The sequence below is a fragment of the Sus scrofa genome, chromosome 3, assembly GCF_000003025.6.
Source record: "Sus scrofa isolate TJ Tabasco breed Duroc chromosome 3, Sscrofa11.1, whole genome shotgun sequence".
NCBI classification, from domain to species: Eukaryota; Metazoa; Chordata; class Mammalia; order Artiodactyla; family Suidae; genus Sus; species Sus scrofa.
This window is the reverse complement of record NC_010445.4, coordinates 14,421,297-14,440,426: the sequence shown is the minus strand read 5'-3', so window position 1 is coordinate 14,440,426 and position 19,130 is coordinate 14,421,297. Positions and strand designations below refer to the sequence as shown.

General features: G+C 46.0%; 1 protein-coding gene and 1 pseudogene across 1 annotated transcript in view; both read right to left on the bottom strand.

The window, feature by feature from the left end:
* The window catches only part of AUTS2 (AUTS2, activator of transcription and developmental regulator), a 1,228,927-nt gene that overhangs the window by 353,939 nt on the left and 855,858 nt on the right, over positions 1-19,130 (bottom strand).
* Positions 5,961-17,136, bottom strand: LOC102158711 (annotated as a pseudogene).

Genomic DNA, 19,130 nt, shown 5'->3' with positions numbered 1-19,130 from the left:
GATAATGCTTTGCACTGTGCAACAGACTTGCACACACGTCACAGCATCCCATGCGCTCAAGACTAAGCTGCAGGCAAGCAGGCAGGCAACCTGACTGGACCGCACGGTGGAGACGACCGAAAATTCAGGAAGAGCACGTGACCGGGCAGGGCTCCAAAGCTAGTGGTGGCAGAACCAGACCAGAATGCAGGCTGTGTCCCCAGTTACATCTTCATAAGAAAGGCATCCTTGTCATGGGACAGAGCGAAGGAGGCCAGAGATAAAGGCTAAGAGGGGCTGAGCGGGTACTCCTAGAGGAGGGCTGGTGAGCAGACCTCTCTCTAAGGAGTCCATACTTTTCTCTAGGGACATACGTGAGCTCCCTGGTGATACTCCTTTGACTCTAGAGTAATTTGCAGCCATAACATGACAGTGACAATGACAACTCTGTTCCAAATGGTGAGCTCTTTGCTGGTCAAGTGAAGAAGCCCCACCATGTTGGACCCATAGGACTAGGGGACTTGGCAGTATCTGCTGGAAGGCTCGAAAGATGACAGGCAGGCCAGAAAGCTGATGAACCCAACTCAGGCTGACTCTAGGGGTGCCAAGAGCCTTGGGCTTTTTCCTGAGCATCCACTGGGGCTCAGTGATACTTCTTTTCCCTGAAAGCATCCTCTCACTCAGTCATAGCCTGAGAGAGCAATGGGACCTCAGTAAGTGACAGGCCTTTTCATGGCATGTCCAGAAGCACATTTCCCCACCCTCCTGCCATGCCAGAGTCTCCCTTTCCTGGGCAGTGAATAGAATTCTCGATTTCTCACCTCTGAGAGTCTCATAATTGTCTCCCCGACTGCTAAGCCTCCCTCCTGACATTTCATTCGGAAGGCCTGTCAGATGGATGCAGCCTTCATAGGTCTGACACCCAGTTTGTGGCCAAGCTACAAATGCCTCTTGCCTCCCACTTTTCGGGGGACACGGAGCTGACTGGATATACACACCCCAACTGCTCACGTGCAAATTCCAATTCCGTCAGGCCCACTGTGGATTATCCCTCCCAGGAAGAGGTCCCTAATTACACATGCATCTCTACGTGCGCTTTGCTGGTGCTTTGATTACAATGTCCCTCTCCATTCAGTCCTTGGAAAAGCATCACAAATGATTCACAGTCTCTGGACCCACGGCTCTACACAAGGGGCCCCTCCACTTCCCTTTTGAGAGAGGTGGGGAAAGGGAAGGGGCCATGTGCCGACAGCCTATAGATGCTGCTGGCAGACTGCTCTGTGGCGTCTCATTTCAAATTTACTTTATCCCTGCAGGATAAATAGTATTGCTTTTTCATTAATAAACACGGACAAATTTCAGAAAGGTTACCCAGCTCCTTCTAATTCAAATCCGGAGAACGCGACGGAAGACTCCATGTTCTTTTCACTCGAAAAGCATTGTGTAAGAGTAAAAATGTTGAAAAAGAATTGGAGACCATGAATAAGCAGAAGCCAACAAATTAGATAGCTGAGAAGCAATAGATAAATTCCTAGAAACATAGCCCAGCCTGAATCACGAAGTAAGGGAACATGTGAACAGGCCAATACAGAGCAAGGAAATTGAATCATCAGTCACAAATCTTCAAACAGGAGGTCCCGTCACGGCTCAGTGGAAACAAATCTGACTAGTACCTGTGAGGATGTAGGTTGGATCCCCGGCCTCGATCAGTTAAGAATCTGGCATTGCCGTGAGCTGTGGTGTAGGCTGCAGACACGCCTCTAATCTGGTGTTGCTGTGGCTGTGCCATAGGCCAGCAGCCATAGCTCCGATTTGATCCCTAGCCTGGGAATCTCCATATGCTGTGGGTGTGGCCCTAAAAAACCAAACCAAACCAAAACAAAACAAATTCAAACAAATAAAAGCCCAGGAACTATATGGCTTTATTGGTGAACTGTACTAAACCTTGAAATTAATGAAAATTAAGGAATTAATTTAGATGAATACCAAGTCTTCTCAAGCTTTTCTAAAAAACTTAAGTGAAAGAAACACTTTCGAACTCATTTTATGAGGCCAGCATACCCTGACATCAAAGCCTGGCAAGGACACTATGAGAAAAGAACACTACAGAGTAACATCTTTGATGAACACAGATGTAAAAATTCCCAACAAAATACTATCAAACTGAAGTCAACAGTACATTAAGTTTATCATCACTGGAATGCAAAGACGGTTTAACATAAGCACATCAATAATTGGGACACAGTAGTGGAATGAAAGATAAAGGTCATACGATCACAATAAATGCAGAAAAAGCATTTAATAAAATTCAGTTCTCTTTCATGAAAAAAATTCTCAATAAACTGGAGAAGGAGTGTACCTCAACATAATAAAACCCACATATGACAAACCCACAGGTAACATCACAATGGTGAAAACTTAAAAGCCTTTCCTCTAAGATTATAAACAAGGAACTACCACTCTTATTCATCATACTACTAGAAGGGCTAGCTAGAGCAATCATGCAAGAAAAAGAAATCAAAGGCATATAAATTGGAAAAGAAGAAGTAAAATCATCTCTGTAGATGATATGACCTTATATATAGAAGGCTCTACCTTAAAGACTATACCATACGCTGTTAAAACTAGGCCAAAAAAATTAACATACAAAAATTAGTTGCATTTCTAAATACTAACAATAAACTGTGTGAAAGAGAAATTAAGAAATCTCATTTACAATAATATCAAAATAAAAAAAATCCTTAGGAATAAAACTAACCAAGGAGGTGAAAGTCCCATACACTGAAAACTATTAAGACATTGATGAAAGCAACTGAAAGACACAAATAAATGGAAAGATATTCCATATTCTTGAGTCGAAAGAATTAATTCTGTGAAATGATCCACACTACCCAAACTGATTTACAAACTCAGTGCAATCTCTATCAAAATTTCAATGGAATTTTTCCTTGATATAGAAAAAATAATCCTAAAATTTTTATGCAACCGCAAAAGATAACAAACAGCCAAAGTAATCTTAACAACAACAAAGCTGGAGGCATCACATTTCCTGATGTCAAACTACATTATGTTACCACAGTAACCAGACAGTATGGTCCTGGCATGAAAAAAGGTACCAGTAGATCAGAATAGAGAACCCATAATAAAACCACTTATATTTGGTCAACTAATTTTTGGCAAGGACACCAAGAATAAACTTCAACAAATTCTGCTGGGAAAACGATATTAGCCGCACGCAAAAGAATAAAACTGGACCCCTACGCCTTTCACCACTCATAAACATCTGCGTGAAATGTATTAAAGGCTTAAACATAAGATCTGAAACTATAAAACTCTTAGAAGCAAACAAAGAAAAAATTTGACATTGGTTTTGGCAGGACTTCTTTTCTTTTTCCTTTTTTTTTTTTTTTAAATCTTTTTAGGGCCGCATCCATGGCATATGGAGGTCCCCAGGCTAGGGGTCAAATCAGAGCTGTAGCCGTAGGCCTACATTACAGCCACAGCAACACAGGATCCGAGTGGAGTCTGTGACCTACACCATGGCTGATGGCAACACCGGATCCTTAACCCACGAGCAAGGCCAGGGATTGAACCCGTGTCCTCATGGATGCTAGTCAGATTCACTTCCACTGAGCCATGATGGGAACTCCTCTTTTTCTTTTTTGCAGCAACCATGGCAATGTGGAAGTTCCTGGGCCAGAGACTGAGCCTGGCCACAATTGTGGCCTGCACCACAGCTGTGGCAACACCAGATCCTTAACCCACTGTACCACGTGGGAACTTCCTTGGCAGTGATTTCTTAAATGAGACATCAAAAACACAAGCAACAAAAGCGAAGATAAGTGGAACTACATCAAACTAAAACACTTAGTTTAAAACACTTTTACACAGCAACAATAAATAATAAATTGAAAACACCAACTAAGAATAGGAGAAAATGTTTGTTCTCAATGAAACCTAATGAGAATCATTTTCTCAGTTAAAAAAAAAAAAAGAGACAAGAACCTAAATAGCCATTTTTCCAAAGAAGAGATACAAATGGCCAATATGCACATGAAAAGGTGCTCAACACCACTAATCATCAGGGAAATAACAAACCAGAATCAAAATGGGATATCACGTCACAGCTCTTAGGATAGCTATTTTGTGTGTGTGTGTGTCTTTTTGTCTTTTTTTTTTTTTTTTTTTTTTTAGGGCCAAACCCCTGGCACATGGAGATTCCCAGGCTAGGGGTCTAATCAGAGCTGTAGCCGACGGCCTATGCCACAGCCACAGCCACAGCCACTCGGGATCTGAGCTGAGTCTGCGATCTACACCACAACTCACGGCAACACCGGATCCCTAACCCACTGAGCGAGGCCAGATATCGAACCCGCAACCTCATGGTTCCTAGTTGGATTTGTTTCCGCTGTGCCACGATGGGAACTCCATGGATGGCTATTATCAAAGAGACAAGAGATAAGAAATGTTGGTGAGAATGTAGCAAAAAGGGAACCCTTAGATGCTGCTGGTAGACATGTGGGCTCGTATAGCTATGATGGAAAGCAGTATGGAGGTTCCTCAAAAAATTCCTATAAAAAGTTCTATTTACTTATGATGATCCAGCCATACCACTCCTAAGTATATAAATAAATGAAGAAAATAAAATCAGTATCTCAAAGAGATACCTGCACTCCCATGTTCACTGCAGCACTACTCACAAAAGCCAAGACATGGCAACAACCTAAATGTCCTTAGACGAATGAATGGATAAGAAGTGAAATAAGCCAGAAAGAGAGAGACAGATACTGTAGGGTATCACTTATATGTAATAATTTATAACAGTAGTAATTTATAATACATAAATGACATCAACATACTTGTATCAATATATTTCGATAGATAACAAATATAAAAGAAAAAAGGCAGTTTCATAGAAACGGGATTGGGGGAAGGCAGCAAAGGGGAGATACAGGTCAAAGGGTACAAACTCAGTTGCAGGAAGAAAAAATTCTGAGATTCTAAGGCACAGCATGGTGACTACAGCTAATACGATGGCACTGTATGCTTGCAAGGTGCTGATGCTACATCTTCAGCCTTCTCACCACACACACCCCCAGAGTTAACTTTGTGAGGTGAAACGCGGGTAAATAACCTTGATCTGGGTAATCTCTATGCAATGTACAGGCGGGTCAAATCATCAAATTGTACCCTTTAAATACATACAAGCACATTTGTCAACTATTCCTTAATAAGATTGGGAAATTTTTAATTAACTGAAAAAAGACATGGGGAGTTCCTGTTGTGGCGCAGCGGAAACGAATCTGACTAGGAACCATGAGGTTCCTGGCCTTGCTCAGTGGGTTAAGGGTCCGGCGTTGCCGTGAGCTGTGGTTTAAGTCACAGATGCAGCTTGGATCTGGTATTGCTGTGGCTGTAGCGTATGCTGGCAGCTACAGCTCCGATTAGACCCCTAGCTTGGGAACCTCCATATGCCATGGGTACGGCCCTAAAAAGGACAAAAGACAAAAAAGACAAAAAAAAAAAAAAAAAAAGATATTGGACATAAGTGACTTTAAAGAGGAATGAGGGAGAGGCATGGAGAGGAAAACACTGCAGGTTTATACTCAAGATAACACTTGCTCTTGCGTCTGTTTCCATGATTTCCTTCTAAAGCCTATTACATTTCCTAAACCCAGTAAACCTAGGTCCTCTGTACAAATGCAAAGTAGGAAACCGACCCACTCTGGACATCTTTTCTGACTCCCTCTACTTGTTTTCATATAGCTGCGGGCTCCCCAAGACTATTTTTTAAATTGCAGTACAGTTGATGTACAATGTTATATAAGTTTCAGGTGTACAACATAGTGATTCAGAATTTTTAAAGATTACAGGCCATTTATACTTATTATAAAATATTGGCTATATTTCCTATACTGTACAATAGATCCTTGTAGCTTATTTATTTTATACGTAGTAGTTTGTACCCTTCCTTCTCTCTCCTCACTTGTAACCACTAGTTTGCTCTCTCTCTCTGAGTCTGTTTCTTTTTTGTTATAGTCACCAGTTTTTTTAAAAATTAGCTTCCACATATAAGTGACATCATACACTATTTGTCTTTCCGTCTGAGTTATTTCACTAAACATCCTAAGACTCTTTCACCAAGATTTCTACACAGGCCGGCTGGCCCCAGAGTCACCTCTGGCTCTAAGCTAGTGCTTGTTCATCTCTACCTGAGCAGTCTTTCACTGAACACCTGTTTGTTTTAAGACAGAGAAATGAGGAAGACACAGGTGCTCTTGCCTAGAGTAATCTACATATTGGTCAGATAGTCAATTTCAGACATGTGGAACATTTACAGTTACTGAAATATGTAAGGCTATTTAAAGATGAGCAAAGATGCAATCCTCACTCATGCTGCCTCTGCTGGGAAAAGGACTCCTTGGCTGTGTCAGTCAATGAAGGTGGAGGAGGCTGCAGAAGCCTCCAGCTTCTCTTAAGCTCGCCTCCTAACTCCCCCAGAGTGGCAGCAGTGCCAGAGGGGGCTGGGTGTGGTTTGGACATAAATTCTTTTTAATAATTACATGCAAAATCTGTACCTACACAGTCATCAAATGCAAAGGAAACATTTGGTGAGCTGCCAGAAGGATCTCGAACTCCCACTATCTAACAGCATGAAGCAACTGTATGAAAATACTGGAAGAGGCTCACTTTAGAAGGATCCCAGCTTCAACAGTCTTGTCAACCAAAGCCTCTGGTCAGGTAAACTAGAATCATTTTTCAGAACAGTGCTTTCTGTAGATGCGTCAATCATCTTAGATGCCCTGCTCACAAAGATCCTTGAAAATGATTTTTGTATTAACGGAAGGATGCGCAACTTATAGTTAACTCATTCTCATGTTGTTAAGTCAGGTACTCTTTGCTGTCCTAGCTGGACTCTCCCGGAGGCTAAAAATAAGAACGGAAGACTGTAAGAACTTCCAGCCTTGTCTACTCCAGACGGGCTGGTTCAGTTATCAGGCAACAGTTGGTAGAAGGCCTCAACGCTGCTTGGATGGAAATATCAAAGGAAAGAGATTACCCTTGTTTATCAGAAACCCTTGGCCGTGCTGGCTGCTTTCCTCTGTGTCCCCCAATACGGCCTTATTCATGCCTCAGTTCAGTGCTTGCTATTTATTTATTTGAACAACTGAGTATCAATTTACTAAAAAGTTGGACGTAAGCATCTGCAATGGTGACTTCGACCTCGACTCCTGGTTCAACACTGACGGATGTGATCTGCTTAACAGTCAATCTCAGAAGGACTGCAGGTCAGTGAGTCGCTTGCGGAGCCTCATGGGAAAACGATCCCAAGTCCCAGAACCTTCCCCACGAGGGGTTTTCCTGGTCGTTATTCTCAGAGTCTTGGTGGGCACACAAACCGGTCCTTTCACTTTTGAGATTCTTCTCTTCGCGCCGCTGACCAGGTCAGCGCACACCTTCTCCACGGACTTGACATTGCGGCGGTGATTGTGATCCTAACCAGTGAATCGCGACCTCCGGCTGCCCGGGAGTCTTGCCGGGGCCCTTCAAGGCCACGGCTGCGGCGCGGCTTCCTGACCGCCTTGTGCCTCGGAGACGGAGACAGCGACAGCGGTGAGCCAGGAGGAGCAGGAGCGGACGGCGTCTCCTCCAGGGCTCCTTACGCTGTATGCAGCTTTCTGCTCACAGAGGCTATGCCCCCCTATGGGCAGGGGCACATGGTAGGTTCCCGATAATTGTTTATTGACGGAGCACGGGTGTCAACCATTGATACTGTGAACATATTTCTGATCTATAATTATACTGGCTATAGTACTTCTAGTATTATGAGTTGTACAGGTTGACTATACGTTTATTGAAAGTTCTCTGTTATGACATGTTTTTCGATTCGTCCAGGCAGGGACATTCTCGTTATTACAGGAAAAGGTAATGTGTTTACCCAGGCTGAGCTCTTTTACTAATTGTATGGACACGGCCTTTTGGCCATTTTCTGGTGCTTGTTTCTAGTTTAAAAGTGCATATTCGGGAGTTCCTGTCTGTGGCTCAGTGGTTAACGAATCCGACTAGGAACCATGAGCTGGCGGGTTCGATCCCTGGCCTTGCTCAGTGGGTTAAGGATCCGGTGTTGCCATGAGCTGCAGTGTAGGTCGAAGACGCGGCTCGGATCCCGAGTTGCTGTGGCTGTGGCGTAGGCCGGCGGCTACAGCTCCGATTCGACCCCTAGCCTGGTAACCTCCATATGCCGTGGGAGCGGCCCTAGAAATGGCAAAAAAAAAAAAAAAAAAAAAAAAGACAACGAACAAAAAACAAAACAAAACAAAAGTCCATATTCGGTAGTAATCCCTTCTGCGGATCGTCTTAGTTACCTTTCTTGAGACTCTCACTGGTAGGGTTTTCTCGAGGTTTGATGGTGGGTTGGGTGTCTGCGCTGCACTAAAATTTGAGAGGCAGGAGTACACACTGTCCATCTATATTTCTCATCTCATTCCGTTCAGGGCAACACTGTGTTTAGTAGAAATAATTGATTTCCTTTGTTTCTTTGCATGTAAGGCAACCATGTGATACAACTTCGGGCAATGATGATATATAGTTGGAAGTCTCTGGAAAGCGTGTTCCTTCCTGAATAAAAGGCAGAGTCCCCTAAGAGAAAGCCTTTTGTCCTTCCCAGGCTCAGGATGTGAGACCTGCAGTTGTAACCGTCGTCTTATGCCTGTGAGGCAACAACTGCAAAGACTGCATGGTACACAGGAAGATGGTGAGAAGAGACATGGAGGCGTGTGAGTTCCTGGTGGCACCTTGAGCTGTGGCCTAACTCCAGACCTCGTTTTTCAAACGACAAACCAGCTACTACACTGTTGCTTTCAGCCAAAAGTATCCCCAGTGATACATTGGATGATGAATAAATGCAATTAAAATACACACAAAAACCAACTGGAAGGTTCCCTACAACATACTTGTAAAAATAAAGGGCAAGAGGTAAAACATTCACCCATACCCAGCCCAGGGCAAGATAATTGCATCAACCTGCTTCTGACGTCCTGAAGTGGGTCTCACTTAAAAGGGATTCAGCTTTCCCCTCCCTGAACACTGCTAGCGTGAGAGAGTGTGGAAAATTCCTGAGTTCCTTCCATTTCGGTCTGACTGCCCAGTGGGGTCAGCTTCTGAATTTCCTTCACCATTAAATGGATAATTTATGAAAGGTGTACTGAATGGAAGGTCCTAACCCCCTTTTTCAAATGCTAGGACACACCAGGCAGGACTTTCATTAGTACAACGTGTGAAAAATAACATGTTACTTGAGAAGTTTCCATATGACTTTTAACATATATGTTTTAATGTAAGTATTAGCTTAGAATCAAAGGCTAAGGCTGTTCTGATTTAACAGTTGTATTTGTCCTAAGATAGGCTTTACTCTCTCATTAAATGCAAATCGAGACCAAATGGCTCCCTAGGCAAGCAATGGCCACTTCCCCAAAGCAACTGCACCCAAGGTCCCTCTAGAAACGTGGCAGGAACGTGCACGTCCAGGCACATACACACAAATACAGCATGACAGATAAAGCTTGGGAATTTTTGCATCTAAAAATGTCCACAAAGTGACCAATCTTTATTCAGACAGATAATCTGCATTCTTTGGGCCCACAAATGCCCTGACCAGGCATAAGTGATTTGCACACTTATGAACTGCTGTACATACATAAATACACGTACACTAAGTGATAAGAGACAGGTACTTATTATACTCCTGACTTGCATGTGCGTGTGTACCAACATCCTTGTGTACACAGACTGATCGATCTTCCTCTAGACTGATAACAAGGGTGTGCAAATAGTGATATGCATTTACATGTAGACACTTTCTCTTTTTCAGAGCTAAGAGTATAGATGTAGACACACACACACACACACACACACACACACACACAGAGTAAATCCAGTCTTCAGACATTTTCTTCACTACCTTTGCTGCAATCCAAAGCAGTGCCATAAGGTGGTTAGAACATTAGCCAAGTTGAAACCTTCAGGGCCGTGCACACCACTGTTTTCAAATCTGTTCTTTCATGTGACGTGCCAGCTGAAATTACTTCTACAGCATGGTCAGAACCAACCTGGAAGGATTTAGAATGCCTCTCATTGCTATTGGCATATTTTTGAAAATCACCTAGAGACAGCTGATAATTCTCTTTAGGCTGCAGGAATTGCTACTTCTTGGGCTGGCTGTGAAACTGTGGAGGGCACGTGTTTAAAGAGGAAGGCTGCAGAGCACCGAGCGTGCCTGATGTAACCAGCATGGTGGGCAAAGGGCGCACACAGCAAGGTGTGTGCCAGGGCTTCCTCCCTCAACAGACATGGGTTCCTAACTAGCTTCTCCCGCCAATCGCTGGGCAAGGGTAGCTGACTATTTCCACTCATTACCAAGCGCAGGCAGCATCCTGCTGACCGGGGGGTGGTGGTGGTGGTGGGGGCAGTGATTTACAGCGGTGCTCTGCCGGCAAAACCGTGACGATCATCAGTGATCGTACCCTGAGCCCAGAGGGCACCGGGCACTGGAAGCGCTGGATGGATGACAACAGCCACTCTTTTCAGGGGTTGGCTGGGTCCTCTCCTGTTTGCTCTGCCTTGAGTAGACCTTCCTATCCGCCTCCATCCCTTACTTCTTTTGACCTTCCCCAAGCTTCGCCCTCTTACGGGGAGAGTCTAGAAATGGCATGTCCTCTTTACCCCTTTTGACCATCCCCACTGTGGTGCTGCCCAGTGGTGTGACTCCCACCTTCGTCTTGTGGTTCTCTCAGAACCCACCCCATGAATCATTTTCTTAGCTGCCACTCTGATGAGCACCCTACCAGCCCCTTCCTTCCCAACGCAGTGAACTTGAAAGGCAGGGAATTTTTTAAGTGCTGTTTTGTTTTCCAGCCACTATATTCTTTATATTTTAAAAATTCATGCATCTTTCTGGGGGGAAAAAAAAAAGCCACTGAATGCCAATAAACAATCACATACACAAATACACTGGCACGCAGGCACATATACAATATGGATTTAGAATTTCAATAGGCTGCATGGCTTTTATTCAAGGGTGATTCTAAGATCTTTCTTTTTCAAGAGTCCATTGTCCCTTGTCACGCTATTGGTAAAAAGAAGACAGCATGGGTTCTACTGGCCAGCAAGTAGGAGGATGTGGAATCGCTGCAAAGAGAGTTGCAAAAAAGAAGCCTGGGAAAGCCTAGGTGGGGAGCACTGCAGTGAATAGGGGTGATTAATATAAGTCCTTCCACACTGCATGTGGCTTAAGGGGAGAGGAAGAAGTACTGACTTTCTGATTAATGCTCTAAAACCCTCAAGTTCACACAAAGTTCTAAATTTGCTGCCAAGCCTACTTGTATCTTATATTACTCCCTCACTGAGCCTCGCACACCAGCTCAGCATAAGCTGCTAGGAGCTATCACTGAGTTTAATCAGTGCCTGGATTTTCCATAACTTCCTGATATTTGGCCAGCTCAATTTTTGGCATATGCAGAGAGTCCTTGATGTCCATAAGGAGGATGACAACTTAACAAATCAGTAGCTTTTGGGTACTTATGGAAAGGTTGAGAACAAGCCAGCTGCTTCCTCTATTGGAGGTGATGCATGGTTAATTTATTTATTTTAGCATACAGTACACAGATGCGGCTGGGTTGTTAATTTTGCTTTGCTACCAAGAGGTACAAGGTATCAGCTATCGGCTGATTTATTTGAAATCCTCCCTGGAACGCATCAGAATTTTAATTGTTTCCTGCATTTCTGCAACAGAAGAAGAATTGATGTCACTGGAAAATGCCCTGGGTCCCTGCTGACTGCAACTAACTCCCAGTGACTGATTTCCAATTGATACAGATGAGGCCTGAGAGGCGGTGCACACAGATACGCCCACGTGAGCCCAGCAGCCCAGTAATGACTAACGGAGAGGATGGGGGGGGGGGGGATGGGGGGGGGACCAAACACTTCCTTCCAACAACTCATCAAGTACACTGTGCTTCTCAACAGATGTAACCGCCGGGGCCGACAGAGATGCTGGCGGGAACAGATGGTGCCGCGGGGCAGCTCTCTGTTCCCGCTCCCTGGGACGGGCGCTGCAAGATGGAGAACAGGGCCTGTGCGTGCCGTGTGCAGGGGGTGGGACGGGGCTGTGTTTTCCAGCAGCAGGTAAAATCCATTTGTCACACCAGCTCCAACCGGGTTTTCAGCACAGAAGTTAATATCTGAAGCCAATGAGGCATTCTGTCCCACCGCTGCGGGGAAGCCTCTCCTGGCGGTGTCCTCTGAGAGGAGGGAGGGACAGAAGAAAGGAAGGGGTGGGGGGGGTCAGAGAGGCGGGCGATGGGGGGGGCTGCAAGGGGAGGAACGCACGGGTTGGGCGGGCGGCGGCCAGCGAGGCTTTGGTTTTTGATATTTCTTTTAAAACAAGATGGCAGGCGGAGAAGGGGGCAGGGAAGAGGTGAAAAGAGTGTTTTCTCTCCAGGACCTTCAGGGGAGGAACTGCCACCGGCACCAAGGCCAGCGGCCACCAGCACAATCACCCCTGAAATCATCAACACCCCCTCCCCCGGAAAAAAAACTCTGGCTGGGGGGGGGGGGAACCAAGCGCTTGCTTTCTCTGTTCTTAACAGAGTCCCGGCAAGCTCATAACAGCAGCCTCTACATATTCATTCGGTCTGAAATATGAACACACACAACAGCAATAAATTTCCATTGCCTCCAACTTTGAATACTGCCAAGGTATGTGGCACGGAGAGGATTTTTATGAGCAGGCCTTCAGCTGCCAGGATCCCACCTTCATAAAGAAGAGATTTTTTTTAGTCCATTCTGTCTATTTATTTTGGGTAGAGAAATCAAGGGCAATAAACCATGAAGAAATTCACTCTACCTTATTCCATTTCGCACTTTTGTCAACCACGCTTTATCGAGTATCGGAATGAATTTTTAATATCATGCCACAAAATGCTTTGGTCTTCTATCATATGCTGGGACTCTATCAATCTGATAACACTTGGGAGTTCTGAGAGATACTCAGCACTGAAGAAAAACAGCTTTAAAGTTTAGTCATTCTGATGGAATGTAAAAGCTTATATCAGTGACAGGTTGACAGAAAAAGCTGTTTTCCTTTCCATTTCACAGACTTCCACGTATGAACGCCATGAAACATGTCAGGACTTTCTCTGAGTCTATGAAGACAGAGATGGCATCTGCTCCCAGTGGGAAGCCCCTCTAACCAGTAATACTATAAAATTTCATGATTCTGAATTCTGACTGACATTCCAAAGGGCAGGGAGGAGGTGTTTACTATATTTTATAGAACAACATCAATTGCTTGTCTTAGCACATAAATATAGTTTTATGGTATACAATGCTACCTCGAGCATCTTTCCTCTTTCTTGCAAAAAAAAAAAAAAAAAAAAAATCACAATCCGTTTGTGTTAACCAAAGAGGTATCTAATTTCCTGCTGTGGCTAGGAGGGAGCTGATATTTGCATCGTCCCTCAACTATACACATTTCTGCCTTCTTCAGGAAGCTGCTGGCATAAAGGAAGGAGGTTTCCATTGATTCCAAGGCCAGTCTACAGGTTTTAAATTGCGGCAGGAACTTTGTGTGTGTGTGTCTTTTCCAGGGCTGCTCCCAAGACATGTGGAGGTTCGCAGGCCAGGGGTCAAATTGAAGCTGTAGTCGCCGGCCTACACCACAGCCACAGCAACGTGGGATCGGAGCCAAGTCTGAGACCTACACCGCAGCTCACAGCAATGCTGGATCCCCAACCCACTGATGGAGGCCAGGGATTGAACCTGCAACCTCATGGTTCCTAGTCGGACCCGTTAACCACTGAGCCACAACAGGAACTCCATCGGCAGGAACTATTGCTCCAGTTTTAAACTGTGCTGCTGCCCCCTGATTCCTATTGAATGGGGTAAAAGCAGCAGTCAGAGAAAATGTTCATGAAACTCAATTCGCTAGTTTGGGTTATGGTGATGTTGACATTCCCCCTCTATCATCTTAAGTGGAACATATGATGAGCCCTATTCCCGTGCCCTATGTAACAATGACAAGGAGGCAACTGCTAAATGCACCAAAGGCATGGTGCGTTATCCTGTGTCCTGTGTGTGGCCAGTCTGGAAGGAGGCGCTTCAGATTACAAGGTCATGGGTGGCACAGCCAAGTCACTGCAAGTGTTCAGATAATCCTTGTTCCCTATGCCTGAACCACGCATTTTTTAAAAAATGCTGAAAAAGCTGAAAGGAGACCCTGATTTGCAAAGACAACCTGATATGCTTCTCAGTTCACTGATGCTAATTAGGTCTGAAAATTCCCCCCTGCATGGAGGAGACTAAGGATGCTTCAAAACAGAGAACCAAGAGAGTATTTCCTAGGCAAATGGGAGCACCCCCATCACCTGGAGGCCGGAGAGCTACGGGCAGGAGTACAGGCCACTGAGGGAGACAGAGACGGGAGGAGACATAGGAACCGGATGACAACCAGCTCCACGGACGGTCTCCTGTGAGGAGGGAAGGAAAGATTCAAAAGGAAGACAAAGTCCCCCGTGCATTTTAAAAATCTTTTAAGATATCCCAACAAGGGCACCAGAGTCCCCAAAGGAAGGGGACAAAAAGTTCTTGGGAGTAAAACAAATCGTGTATTACAAAGTGTGGCCCTTGGAAGTGCAATCCTAGCCTATGACTATCATTCCTTAATTTCTATGAGAGGGGGTGTCTTTTTAAAAATTGTCTAAAAAGCCTCCTTGGAGGGGAGAGGGCTATAATAACAACAAAAAAAGTGGATAAACACTAAGGACACTAAAAATGGAGTGCTCGTGCCCACAAAGCACAGCGGAAGAGAATTCCTCATCCAGTGACCACCGCTCGAGAAGAGGTGAACGGCTGCAAAGCTGTGCCACCGGCTGGCTGTGCTGATGGAGGATGTGCCAGATGTCCCTGTGTGTGGTAGGCACGCAAAACAGGTCTGAGATGCACCTGCTTTTCCTGACAATTGTTTGAGACAGGTTTCCCTGTCTGTAATGTACCTATGAGAAAACTAAGACTCAGAGGGTGTAAGTGGTCTGTCTAAGGGTCACACAGCAATGGAGTGGAGAAGCCAGGACTCACACTTAGGTTCTTTTTTTTTTTTTTTTTTTTTGGTCTTTTTAGGGCCATATCCGAGGCATATGGAGGCTCCCAGGCTAGGAGTCCAATTGGAGCTGCAGCTGCCAGCCTACACCACAGCCACAGCAACACGGGATCTGAGCCACATTTGCGACCTGCACCATAGCTCACGGCAATGCTGGATCCTTAACCCACTGAGCGAGGCCAGGGATCAAACCTGTGTCTGCAGGGATATTAGTTGGGTTCGTTGCCACTGAGACACAACGGGTACTCCACACTTAGCTTCTTACCTCCTTTTAATTATGACCCTGATGGATTCTAATCACCCCTACAATACCCTCTGCCCACAAAAAAATGAGAGTAGAGTGACAAGTGATGGATTTTACCCTGGAGGCTCAGGAGGTAAGTTATAAAGCAAGAAAAACACAGACTGGGTATGGAAGACCTCAAAAAGAGAAAATGCATGTGGGGATTCAGGCAAGAAAGGACATGCAGAAGACATTCAAATTCTTGTTTTCTTAAAAAATATTACAACTGCTATCCCTGTCACCCAAGCTTTCTGGACTCATTCCTGCTTCTCCTTTTTGAACCTGAGTGTGAATATTTTTAAGCTTTCCCCCAAACCAGTTCTTTAAGAATCAGGCCAGTAATCTGACATCTTTGATCTCCTTCCAAAACCTCTCTCTAAACACGAAGCTTGCACCGAAAGGACTGCAGTATCGACACAGGCTTAAGAGGACCCAAACCGTCCAGCTCATACACAAAGCTGTAATGAATTTTGTATCAAAACATTCTGCCAAGGCTTCTTTATTTATTCTTTTGTGGCTCTGCTCAGGTTCTTCGGGAAATAAGACCCCATAGGGAGCCAGAGAGAGGCCTGTCCTTCACCCCTTCTTAAGCAGTTTCTTTTGCTGAGAGTGAGAGGGGGAAGATGGATGGGACCCTTGAAACCCCAGAGTCGAGGTGTCTTGGGGGGATGTTTACATGTAAGGATGCTCACTGGGAGGCAGATCCTTGGCCATGGCAGGCAGTCAGACAGATGCCAGGCAGACAGCGATGATCTGATGAGAGAAAGACCCTGCTGTTTTCCAGTTTGTTTCAATGGAAGTGCCAGGGGATGGCATTTATGTTGGCAACCACCACGGAGAGCAGCAGTGGGACTAAGGTGCAGGGATGGGTGGGGGGACCCTGGCCAAGTCTCCTGACACAATTCCAAGCATTGACTGACTGGCTGGCTGCATCTTTGCCTGGGGCAGTGGTGGCAAGAAACTGCAGAGTGCTCTTGCTGGTGTGTGGAAATCCTCACATCCTGCTGGTTTCTATTCATGTGGCGATCACACGCCCTGCCCAAGGCAATGTTTCAGCAATTCTGCAACTTCTGAGCAGGTGGCTCAATAGAAGTTCATTTGTAAATAAGGGGTTAGGGCACCTTTCCTCAGAAATTCTGGTGCCCAGGCCTACCCAAAAAGTCCTATTCAGCATATAAATGCCTTAAAGGATAGAATTTATTAACAGTGGTATTTCACCTACACCTAAGCTCCATCTAGCTATAACACTCCTGTGGGGAAAAATATTAAAAATTCAAACTAGAAATGCCAACAATAAAAAGTACTCTCTCTTCAGGTGCATCCAGGGGAGTGCATGAAGTCTCCGAGGACAGGGGGAAAACCCAGTAATTATTGTAATAGTTAGCAATTATGGGGGATCAGCTCCACGCCAGGCACTGAAATGGTCCCATCATATTTAATTCCCAAAACTACTCTCAGGAGATAAATGTGATTACCTTCCCTTTACAATGGAAATTGAAGCTCAGCAATTGAAGGTTAAATAAATTGCCCAAGGTCATACGGTTAGGAAGTGGGATGAGAGCTATGTCCAGGCCATCTCGGAGGGACTCTTCCAATGTCGTTCCTTCTACGTGCAAGGCTTTCTCTAATTTAAGAGTCTTCTCCGAAAATAGGTTCCACAAAAAAACCCCAGTGCACTCAACCTACCAAAACACTCGGCTAAATCTCCTTCCCTCCCCATCACCCAGGAGCTGTGTAACCAGAGAATCGCTTCTTCATTACCCACAATGCCTTGGTTTCCTGACTCAAAAAGGAAATAACTACCAAGGCTATTCCAAGATCAGTTCCCCTGTGTCAGCCCTTTTTACAGTGAGACGGGATGCGGCGTCAGCCCCGCCGAGCGCCTTCTGAGACAGCGGATCCTATACGGCCCCGGCTTCAGCTGAGGCTGAGGCTGCCAGTGCCGGGAGTGGCCAGGCTTCGTGATGGCCCCGTCAAGAACCGCAGCCTCGCAGCATCATAAATAGCATCTCTGCGTAAATCGCTCCTTCCTGGGTTGATACAAATGTCCTTCTCCTGTACTGCTGTTCATTCAATTTGTTTTCTTTTAGTTAAGATGCGCCAATTGCCGGGCACCCTGGAGGTGCCTCCAAAACACAACATCCTATTTTCACAGCGGGAGCTCACAAAACACAGGCAGAATGTCTGGAACTTTGGGGGGGAGCAGGGACCCCAAAGCACTCTAATGACGTATAATACCTCATATTTGGCTGTGCTGGGCCAAAAGTGTACATGGAAGGGTTAGGAGTCGATCAGAAGCCTCGGGGGTAGGGTGTAACAGTGAAAATCTGTCAGCCTCTCTGGTATGTCGGCTCAAAGACACTGGAGTTCGGAAAGGAAATTTTAAAAGGTGTGTTTCTGAAGAGCACTGAGCCCTTTCCAGCGATGTGCCACATCCCTCTGGGGGACATCAGTGCTCTGTGCACGAAACCCTTCGGAGGGGGACGACTGGAGGAGCCAGGGCTCCTGTGACCACTAAATGGAAGCTCTCTCTCCGGACCCCTTTCCTCTCTTCTCTCCATGGCCTCATCTGTCTCCACTGTGACCTCCCACAGGGTGGCCTTGCACATCTATGCCCTGCTAGCTCTTGCTCCCCGGCTCCGGACGCAGGTACTCTCAGCGCTGCCGGCGGCTCTAGGCCGTCCTCCCTTACAGAGCTCACCCCCTCGCCCCCATCTCACCCCTCCAGTGGTGCTGTTCTTCTCACAGTCACAGAGATGCCACCCGAGGGATCAGCTGGGGAAGGCGTCTTCCCCCGCCACACCTGTGCCTCCCCGGAGGTGCTGATGTGTCCCCTCCCACCGTGCCTTAGGGGAGGGGGGGAGGAGGGAGGGAGGCATGGAAGGTGGGGACGGGCGGCAGGTGTGTGTCCTCTGAATAAGGTCCCAAGGGAGGACGGCTTCGCTAAACCTTGGCACTATTTGTTAAGTCTCGTTTCTCTCTCACATTCCTCATCCAACTGGCTACCCAGTCCTCGCTGACTGCCTCTCAAAAATGCCTCCCTTGTCTGAGTCTTGCTTTCCGTTCCCACAGCCCCCAACCTCATTATCTCCTGCCGGGACTGTTGTTGCAATCGCTTGCTAGCAGGTCTCCGAACCTCCAGGCTCTCTCGGCTCCAATCCATCTTGCACACTGCTGCCAGATTAACCTTCTAAAGCAGTGGTTTCTAAACTCTGGCGTGCATTAGAATCACCTGGGGAGCTTGTTAAAAATACAGATGCCTTGACCCCAACTTATAGATTAGGATTGAGCAGGTCTGGGCGGGGCTGTGCTATATGTATTTTTAACAAGCTCCCAGGTGATTCTGATGCAGTCAAGGTTGGAGAATCTCTGGCACGGCATTCACCATGGCGCTCAAAAAATAAGTTTCAAAGGCTCTCCACTGCCTACCAGGCTCCGTGAGTCTTTAAGGCTTGGCATGTTCCTTCACGGGTCTACCTTTCAAGCTGTCCTCCCACGCTACCTCAAGCCCAAACACCCGCCAGCCCCAAGCCGAACACTGACTGCTCGCATCTTCCCACGCAAGCCTTTGTTTGCTGGCCTCCTGACTCTGACGTTCAAGCTGTTTCCTGTGCCTTGGATGCTCTGCCTGCCCCTCTTCCAGTAAACACTGTGATGAGCTGGAAGTGGTGGACTTGCAGGCAGAAGGATCACACGGTTGGGTGCAAAGCACCA